The 9,076-nt window shown below is 39.9% G+C and overlaps 1 pseudogene; it reads right to left on the bottom strand.

Moving 5' to 3' along the window:
* Nucleotides 1–7,920: 7,920 nt before the first annotated feature.
* LOC148586356 (uncharacterized) lies at nt 7,921–8,856 on the bottom strand (annotated as a pseudogene).
* Nucleotides 8,857–9,076: the final 220 nt, after the last annotated feature.

The raw sequence follows: 9,076 nt of genomic DNA, 5'->3' as shown, positions 1-9,076 counted from the left end.
CTTGCGAGTAAAACATACAATTATTTGCCTATTAATTTAGGTAGATATTTGTAACAACACCCACATTTCTTCTTGGGGCAATTCGTCTTCTTCTAGGAAGTTGCAGAATTTGACCAAGAAGTTGGCCAAAGCCTGTCCTTTCAATGATGTTCTCGAATGGAAATCTATGTCGAATTCCCCAAGCTCAATGTCCCAATTGACCAAGCTTCCCGACAAGTGTGGCTTTTGCAGGATCTTTCTTAAAGGTTGTTCGGTCAACACTTTAATGGTTTGTGCTTGAAAGTATGGCCTTAGTCTTTGAGCGGATGTGACCAAGGCGAATGCCAGCTTTTCAATCCGAGGGTATCGTTCCTCTGCTTCGTGTAAAGCCTTGCTTGTAAAGTAGATGGGTCTTTGCACCCCCTGCTCTTCTCAGATTAAAGCCGAGCTTATTGCTAACGGTGATATTGCGAAATACAGGTATAGGGCTTCTCCTTCTACCGGTTGGCTTAACAGCGATGGGCTGACCAGATATTCTTTCAGTTCTTGGAGAGCTCTATCGTAGTCTAGGCCCTAAAAAAGGGTTTTCTTTAGTATTTTGAAGAATGGAAGGCATTTATCGGTGGATCTGGAAATGAACTGATTTAACACATCAATCCTTCCTGTCAACTACTGCAGTTGCTTTGCGCTCTAGGGAGTTTGCATTTGTAGAATTGCCCTTATCTTCTCAAGGTTGGCCTCAATTCCTCTCCTGGAAACGATGAATCCGAGGAACTTTCCCGACAATGCACCAAACGTTCATTTGGAAGGATTGAGCTTCATCCCGAAGCATCTTAACGTATCGAAGGCCTCTGACAGATCGATGATGTGACTAGCTGCCGGTACACTTTTCACAAGCATGTCATCCACATACACCTCCATATTCCGACCGATTTGCTTCTAGAACATCTTATTGACTAATCTTTGGTATGTGGCTCCTGCATTCTTCAATCCAAAGGGCATTACTCAGTAACGGTACAAATCTTTGTCTGTCATGAAGGCTATCTTCTCCTGGTCTGACTCGTGCATGGATATCTTATTATATCCCGAGAATGCATCCATGAAGCTTACGAGTTCATGCCCAAAAGTTGAATCTAAGAGAAAATCTATTTGTGGCAATGGATAGCTATCTTTGTGGCATGCCTTGTTCAAATCGATGAAGTCGACACACATTCTCCACTTTCCGTTGGATTTCTTCACCAATACTCCATTAGCTAGCCAAGTCGTATTGAACTTCATTGATAAACCCGACTTCACATAGTTTTTTGACTTCTTCAGTGGCCACTTTACTCTTTTCGGCCGAATATCCTCTCCGTCTCTGCTGCACTGGCTTGTAACTTGGGTCGGCATTCAACTTATGCACCATTACCGAGGGTGCTATACCCGGCATATCGTCATGGCTCCATGCAAATACATCGCTGTTTTTCCGAAGGAAAGATACAAGTTCTTCCTTCATTGTTGCTTCTAAATGGGATCCGACCTTGATAGTCTTGTCTGGCTCACCAACCGAGAATTCTTCCAGATCCTTGACTAGTTCGCCACCCTTTAATTGCTATTTTCCTTCTCCACAACCACTCCTTTGGGCGGGAATCTTAGATCATTCCTGCATAGAGATGTTATAGCATTGTCGGGCGAATCGTTGTTCCCTCCTAACTTCCCTGACTCCATGATCCATTGCAAACTTCATTTTAAGATGTGGAGTCGATGTTATGGCTTTAAGTTCATTAAGAGCCGTTCTTCCTATAATGGCTTTGTAAGCTGATGGTCGGTTGACCAACAGAAAACTCACCATTACTGTTGCCTGCCTTGGATACAACCTAGTCGTGACTGGCAATTCGATCGATCTGATCGGTTGTACTTATTCTCTTGTGAATCCCATTAAGGGGCAGCTAGTTGGAGCAACACTCTCCTGTCCTAGGTTCAACTTTTTGAATGCAGACTAGTACAAGATGTCTGCTGAGCTTCCGTTATCCACCAAAATGCGGTGGACAGTTAATGCGACTATCAAGGTGTTTGTATGTGGAAGCGATACTCCTGTGTAGTCATCGTCGGAGAACCCAAACACCATTGAGTCCCTCCTGGACTGCTTCATTAGCCTCCCTATGGCGTATACCTGATGGGAGTTCTTTATTTGTAGGGCGTATACTTTCTTTGGGCTCCATGATTCACCTCCCCCAGCAAACCCACCTATAATGGTGTGGATTTCTAGGGCGTTTGCCTGATTTTGAGGTTCTCGGGTAGGGCGGACACATTCTCTTTTAGGCTCTTCCCGCCTTCCTCTATTCTCCCGGGGATATCTACTCCAATCCCTGCAATCTAGGCTCCTACTTCAGTAATGTTCTTGTTGTTGATGATCTCGTGCATTGATGAGTGCCAAGTATTGCATATCTAGACCCTTTAATTTGCATTTGCTAAGCCTTTAACTTTATTATTTCCTGATGTTTTTGTTAGTTTTGGTGCCTTAGTGTTTGTAGGTTGTTAAGAGAAAATTGCGGTCTAAGTGTGGAAGTTGCAAAGAAGTTGAAGAATTTCTGGAAGGAGCACGATGAAGCACACAATACCACGCTCGAGCGCATCTGCGCAAGAGCCCATGCAAGGCACGCTCGAGCGCACCCCCGCATACACACAAGCAAGCAGCGCCCGTACGCTGCACTAAAGAAGAGCTGAAATGTGCACAAGTACGCTTGAGGGCACCTAGTGTGCGATTGAGTGCACTCATCCGACCTGTCAGCGCTAAAACCCTAACTAACATTATAAATATCAATTTCTTTATTGTAAACCGGACGAAGGCACGCCAGGGGGCACCGTTCTTTGTCATTTTCATGTTTTCTGGGTTTTTGTAGCTCTGAACATCAATTCTTTTGTAAGTTCTTTGATTTGAACGAAGTTAATTAGTTTCTTTATGATTCCTTTTGTCATGAGAGGCTAAACCTTCAACTAAGGTTGAAGATGAAGCTTCACCATTGATTTGTTTGCATATTTTTATGTTTTGTTCGTACAATTCCGATGTTTAGTGTAATGTCTGTTCGTTTCAATTCAATTATTTGATTAAGTTCTTGTAATTGATTGTTTAGATTAATATTTGTGCCAAAGTTGGATATTCAATGTGTTTCATCCGGCGGATACATTGCATCTTTCAATTTAAATTGGACATCTATTGTTTTTCGTTAATTAAACGGATACATTGGATGATTTGTTTTAAGTTGGATATGCATTGTGATTTGTGTAATGGATGGATTCATGGAATCTTTCAATAGGTTATTTTTATAAAGAACATGCATAGGATTTTATTGAAATTTGGATGTATGAACAAACATAATAATGTGTGCTTTGATTTAGTGAGTGTGAATTCTGAAACCTTAGTATATATCTTTTGATTAATTTTATTTTGTTTTGTTTTCAATTTCAAAACCAAAATCCTTTTGGAACTAGGTTAGGATTTAATTATTTTAGATTAAAATTGTTTTCAAAAACATAATTCTTTGTAGGATCGACCTCGCACTTGCAAAACCCTTTATTGTAAACGATTTGTATACTTGCAAATAATTAAAATTTCCACAAGTTTTTGGCGTCGTTGCCTAGGAATTGTTTGATTTTATCCTTCTACTAGTTATAATTAGGATTTTAATTATGCAATTTTTTTTTATTATTTTGTTTAATTCCTCTTGCTAATAAAAAAAAAAGAAAAAATTTTTCTTTATGTTTTTCGTTTTGTTTTCCCAGGTTTGCAGTTTTTGCTGTAGCACTCTTTGATCAACACAAGTACGATCGAGCGTAGTTCTACTACGCTCAAGCGCACTCGCGGCCAAGGCAGCATCTGGCCCAGTTGAGCGCACCTGCACTCGACTACTCTTAGCGTCAGCTTGAGCGCACTCGAGTGCACCAGCAGTAGCAAATGGATCAGCGCATCTACGCTCGATCCCATCCAAGTAGCGCTCGAGTGCACTCGGGCACAAGGAAGCACCAAGCAGGACACACGCATGCAGCAGGCAGCGTCACTGACGGATCAGAGCACTTGCGCTTGATCCCACCTAGCCTGCGCTCGAGTGCACCTCTGCATACTGCAGCAAGACGGATCAGTACCAAATTTTGCCAAATTTATTTTTGGTCCGTTTTGTGAGTTTTTGAGTTTTACTTTTAATTTTTGGTATGTTTGTTTAGTTTATGTTTCTATGTTACTTTTCATTTTTATTTATTTTATTTCCTTAAAAAAAATATATTTGGTTACTGTTTTATGTGGGATAGTTGCATGTTAAAGAATGAGGGTGAAGAATGAATTTTCTGATTGGTAATTTTAATGCTTTGCCTTGTTGTAGGACACCAGCTCCTACCAATTACCCTCTCAATTTTTACGCACATGGACTATGTTCATACTGCTCAAATCCTTATCATAGTTCTAGTAATTGTCCATCCTGGGGACAATGGTCCAATTTTTCATATGAGCAGATAAACACTAATTTTTCCACCCCGGGGTTTGAATCAAATTCCAATTTTTACACCCTGTACTGGAGCAACCATTCTGATTTCTCATGGCAAGCTCATGCTACGGGAAATTATGCTCCCCAATCTCATGAACTGTACCATCCTGAATATTCGCAGTTCGATGACCAATCTTCCATTCATTCATCATGCAATTATCCTCCTCAAGACTCCTTAGTGCAACATTTTTCAACTGCTCATGTTGATGACTTAGAGGAGAGAGTAAACTAACTCATAGCAGCAAGGTGTGCCCATACCCAACCTCCTCACACTCACGCACCTCATAAGTCATGTTAATATTGTTATTATCCTTCTCACCGGATAGACGATTGCCCATTCATTAACTATTACATGATTGATGAGGATGATGCTAGCAAGTCTTCACATGAGCATGTCCAAACCACCAACATACTTGGGAGTGAGGAAAAAGTTGTCAACAAGGTGGGAGAAAAAGAGGAGCGAATTGAGCCCCGCCAACTCCAAAATTGTCCAATGACAAGGAAGTGAGTATTGAAGGTCACTCCTTCATCACAATCCCTCTTGAGACACTCCATAATCCCCAAGCTTCAGTTCCCCAATGTCTCAAAGAGCCATCTCATGCTAAACTTCTCAAGAATTTATGCACACAAGGTCACAAATCTAGGAACCATGTTCCTAAGAAGATCCTTCGAAGCATGCAAGTAAGCTACCTAAGTGGGTGAAACATCCTTCCAAAGGGCTATCAAATTCTAAAGAAGAAAGGGTAGAAGGGATTGGTTGGACACCCAAATCATCGGGGAAAGTGCGGTATTTTTTCTTTTTTATTTTCCGCACTTCATTTTTGAGTCCATTTCCTTTTTTCATTTTATTTCGTGTCATTTTATTTTTGTTTCTAACAGCAATTAAACTTTTGATGTTTGTTCTTGTGAGAAAATATTGCTATTAGTTTTTAATAGTTGTTTTGGTGTTTAAGTTTGAGAGACGCCTTGGCCTTTTGCTTACTCAGTTATTTCCTTACTTCTGGTAATGTATTTCTCCATTATACATTGAGGACAATGTGTTATTCAAGTTTGGGGGTATGGAAAGACACTCTGTCTCTTTTTGTTTATATGTTTGTCTTTTTGTTAAAAAAAAAAATAAATAAATAAATTGCTATGTTGTTGTTAAGCTTGAGTTAGCTGCAGTTGTAGTTTGATTTTCATTGGCTTGTTTAACATTGTGAACACACCATCATGTCATTAGGAATCTATCTGAGTCATTTTACTCATTTTTGGGCTAGAGAGACTTCACATGTTTTGAGTTGATCACCACGAGTACATTAGCATAGAGTTTGTGAGGTATGAAATTTGAATTGAATCATGTGTATCTTGAGATTTGTTGGGTGATTTGTTGATGAATAACCTTGGCTTGGAAATAAAATAAAATAAAATAAAAAATTAATTTGAGTTTCTCATTGAGTAACTGGACCCCTTGCCTCATTAAGCATTGAGTGTTCACGTAAAAGGTGTGAAATTCAAGTTGGTTAATTGTATGGCTAGTTTGGCTTTGTAGCCTTTTTGACTTGAGTTATTAAGCCCTTAGGGATGTTTCTACATCTTGTGCCCTAAAATCATCTGGTTTGGGAGTCATTGGCCTAACACTCGTTATATGAGTCAATTAGAAAGCTTAAGGGAGCTAAACATTGCACAACCTACACACACAAAAAAAAAAAAAATGCGTATCTTGCCTTGGTTGTTTCATTTGATAGGGATTCCAACGAATTTTGAGGTATTTATGTTGAGAATAAATTGAAGCATCATGATTGTATGCTAATTTCATTTTGCACCTATCTGAGCAGATGTTGTCTCAACTGTCCATTTATGAGTTCTTTGATTTTGGATTCCTTAATGATTGTGATGATAGTGTTTGTTTTGTTAAGCTTGCTTATGAAAGAACCATGATTTGTGTGAAACTTTATTCTTTTCAATGACATAGCACTGACAATGTTTGTGGGTATTATTCTTGTTAAATCCTCACGAGACTTCACTTGTCCCCTAGGGATGCCCAGGGGTTTAAAAGGCTTGTTGCATATGCTAAATGCAATCGTCTCTCCCACGACAACGGACTTATGTTTCATGCTTTGATTTTGATTTTGATTTTGATTTTGTTTTGCTAAGGGACTAGCAAAATGTAAGTTTAGGAGTATTTGATAAGTGTCAAATATTGCATATTTGAACCCCTTAATTTGTATTTGCTAAGCCTTTACTTTTACCATTTTCTGATGTTTTTATTTGTTTTGGTGTCTTAGTACGTTGCAGGTTGTTAAGAAGAAATTGCGGTCTAAGTGTGAAAGTTGTAAAGAAGTTGAAGAATTTCTGGAAGGGGCACGATCGAGCGCACAGTGCCACGCTCGAGCGCATCTATGCTCGAGCTCATGCAAGGCACGCTCGAGCGCACCCCCGCATACACCCAAGCAAGTAGCGCCCGTGCGCTATGCCGCAAAAGAGCTAAAACGTGCACGAGTACGCTCGAGCACACCTAGTGTGTGATCGAGCGCACTCATCCGACCTGGCAGTGCTGAAACCCTAACTAACATTATAAATATCAATTTTTTTTTATTATAAACTGGACGGAGGCGCTCCAGAGGGCGCTGTTCTTTGTCATTTTCGTGTTTTATGGGTTTTTATAGCTCTGAACATCAATTATTTTGTAAGTTCTTTGATTTTAATGAAGTTAATTAGCTTTTTTATGATTCCTTTTGTCATGAGAGGCTAAACCTTCAACTAAGGTTGAAGATGAAGCCTCGCCATTGATTTATTTGCATATTTTTATGTTTTGTTCATACAATTCCAATGTTTAGTGTATTGTATGTTCGTTTCAATTCAAATATTTGATTAAGTTCTTGTAATTGATTGTTTAGATTAATATTTGTGCCAAAGTTGGATATTCAATGTGTTTCATCTGACGGATATATTGCATCTTTCAATTTAAATTGGATATCTATTTTTTTTGTTAATCAAACGGATACATTAGATGATTTTGATTTGAGTTGGATACGCATTGTGATTATGTAATGGATGGATTCATGGAATCTTTTAATAGGTTATTTTTATAAAGAATATGCATAGGATTTTATTGAAATTCGGATGTATGAACAAACATAATAATGTGTGCGTTGATTTGGTGAGTGTGAATTCTGAAACCTTTGTATTTATCTTTTGATTAATTTTATTTTGTTTTGTTTTCAATTTCAAACCAAAAGCCTTTTGGAACTAGGTAAGGATTTAATTAGTTTAGATTAAAATTGTTTTCAAAAACACAATTATCTATGGGACCAACCTCTCACTTGCAAAACCCTTTTATTGCAAACGATTCGTGCACTCGCGAGTAATTAAAATTTGCACAACATGGATCCCGGTAATTCATCTCTCGGACGTAGTTTTCTCTAGGAACGACTGCTCTTCTCTATTCTCCCAAAAAACGAACTAGCTTGCCATTCATGATGAATTTCTCGATAAGATGTCTTAACGCTATACAGCCTTCTGTGTAATGACCGTTAGCTTCGTGGAACTCATAGTATCGATCCAGGTTTTGACTTGGCGGAGCCCCTGGTATTCTCGGGGGTTTCCGGTATTCCGGGTCCTTTTTGACTTCCATTAAGACCTCGGAAATGTTGGCGTTGAGCGGAGTGAAATTGTAATCACTGAACTTCTTCTTGAAGGGTCTTGGCTCGTCTACCCTCTGATGGTCCTTCTTCTTCTTATCTTCGAGCTTCTTACGCAATTTTCGAGCTAACTTCATTGCCTTCAAAGTTTCCTCTTCATTGATGAATTCCTCCACTTTATCTAACAGCTCTTGGAGGTTGCCTAGCTGCCTCTGTGCGATTTTCCTCATCACCGACTCCTCGGGAGAAATACCATTGTAGATGGCGAAAAATACTACTCCATCTGTGGGGTCTTCTACCTTCAATTTTTCCATGTTGAATTGCATCATAAATTCTTTCAGGCTTTTCCCTTCTCACTGGTGGAGTGTTAAGAGGTACCCGGAAGGCTTCTTTATCTCTCGGGATCCCAAGAATTGAGTCAGGAAGATCCGTGCGAGATCTTCAAAGGTACCTATGGAATTAGACATCAAGCTCTGGAACCATTCCCTAGCCTTTCCCGAGAGTGTGGTAAGGAAAGCTCTGCACGCTATTTCGTCGGGCATGGCGTGTAATGCCAGGTGCATTCAATAATTTTCCAAATGCTCGGTTGGGTCCCCGACTCCACTGTAGCTCGGGATTTGGGGTGCTTTAAACTTATTGGGGAGTGGATGGTCGGTCGCCTGTTTGGTGAATGGCATTTCCGTCCCTGGAAAAAGTTTGCTAACTACGGCGGCCTTGTGTTTTTCTTTTCGCTCCATAGCCGCAAATCGCGTTTTCAACTCCGCCAAAGCTTTCTCTACCTCGCTTTGCAGAGTGGCTACCGGCTGATGGTTGACCTTTTTTGTGTTCTGCGGTTTTTCGGGAATTTTTGCCTTTGTGAGCATTTTCCCGGGTATTGCATTCCATGTGGCTATTTTCGCCCCGATTATTGTTTCGCTGGTTACTTTCGCGTTGGTCGACGACTTTCATGCTGGTGGC

The sequence above is a fragment of the Corylus avellana genome, chromosome 4 (assembly GCF_965113065.1).
Source record: "Corylus avellana chromosome 4, dhCorAvel1.hap1.2, whole genome shotgun sequence".
Classification (NCBI taxonomy): domain Eukaryota; kingdom Viridiplantae; phylum Streptophyta; class Magnoliopsida; order Fagales; family Betulaceae; genus Corylus; species Corylus avellana.
The sequence above is the reverse complement of the archived record's forward strand: the minus strand, read 5'-3'. Positions and strand labels throughout refer to the sequence as shown.